This window comes from Pristiophorus japonicus, unplaced genomic scaffold, assembly GCF_044704955.1.
Source record: "Pristiophorus japonicus isolate sPriJap1 unplaced genomic scaffold, sPriJap1.hap1 HAP1_SCAFFOLD_35, whole genome shotgun sequence".
Classification (NCBI taxonomy): Eukaryota; Metazoa; Chordata; class Chondrichthyes; family Pristiophoridae; genus Pristiophorus; species Pristiophorus japonicus.
This window is the reverse complement of record NW_027253324.1, coordinates 4,224,884-4,225,844: the sequence shown is the minus strand read 5'-3', so window position 1 is coordinate 4,225,844 and position 961 is coordinate 4,224,884.

Sequence of the window (961 nt, the reverse complement as noted above, 5' to 3'; positions counted from 1 at the left end):
CAGGGGAGCGTGTGGGGGTTCTGGATCTGTCTGGGACAGGGGAGGGTGAGCGGAGGTCTGGGACAGGGGAGGGTGAGGGGCTTCTGGGTCAGTCTGAGACAGGGGAGGGTGAGGGGAAGTCTAGGTCAATCTGGGACAGGTAAGGGTGAGGTGTTCTGAGTCAGCCTAGGACAGTGGAGGGTGAGGGGGGTTCAGAGTCAGTCTGGGAGGGGGAGGGTGAGGGGGTTCTTGGTCAGTCTGGGATAGTGGAGTGTGAGGGGGTTCTGAGTGAGTCTGGGACATGGGAGGGTGAGGGGGTTCTAGGTCAGTCTTGGACAGGTGAGGGTGAGGCGGTTATGGATCAGTCTGGGACAGGGGAGGGTGAGGGTGTTCTGGGTTATCCTGGGACAGGCGAGGTTAAGGGTTTCTTGGTCATTCTGGGACAGGGTAAGGTGAGGGGGATTCTGTGTCAGCCTGGGACATGGGGGGGGTGAGGGTGTTCTAGGTCAGTCTGGGGCAGGGGAGGATGAGGGGGTTCTGGGTTAGTCTGGGGCAGGGGTGTGTGAGGGGAGGTCTGAGTCAGTCTAGGACAGGGGAGGGTGAGTGGGGTTCTGAGTCAGTCTGGGACAGGGGAGTGTGAGGGTGTTTCTGAGTCAGTCTGGGACAGGGGAGGGTGAGCGGAGGTCTGGTACAAGGGAGGGTGAGGGGTTTCTGGGTCAGTCTGGGACAGGGGAGGGTGAGGGGAAGTCTGGGTCAATCTGGGACAGGGGAGGGTGAGGGGTTCTGGGTCAGTCTGGGACAGGGGAGGGTGAGGGGGTTCTGGGTCAGTCTGGGACAGGGGAGGGTGAGGGGGTTCTAGGTCTGTCTGTGACAGGGTAGAGTGAGGGGGTTCTGGGTTAGTTTGGGACAGGGGAGGGTGATGGGTTCTGGGTCAATCTGGGACAGGGGAGGGTGAGGGGAGGTCTGAGTCAGTCTGGGACAG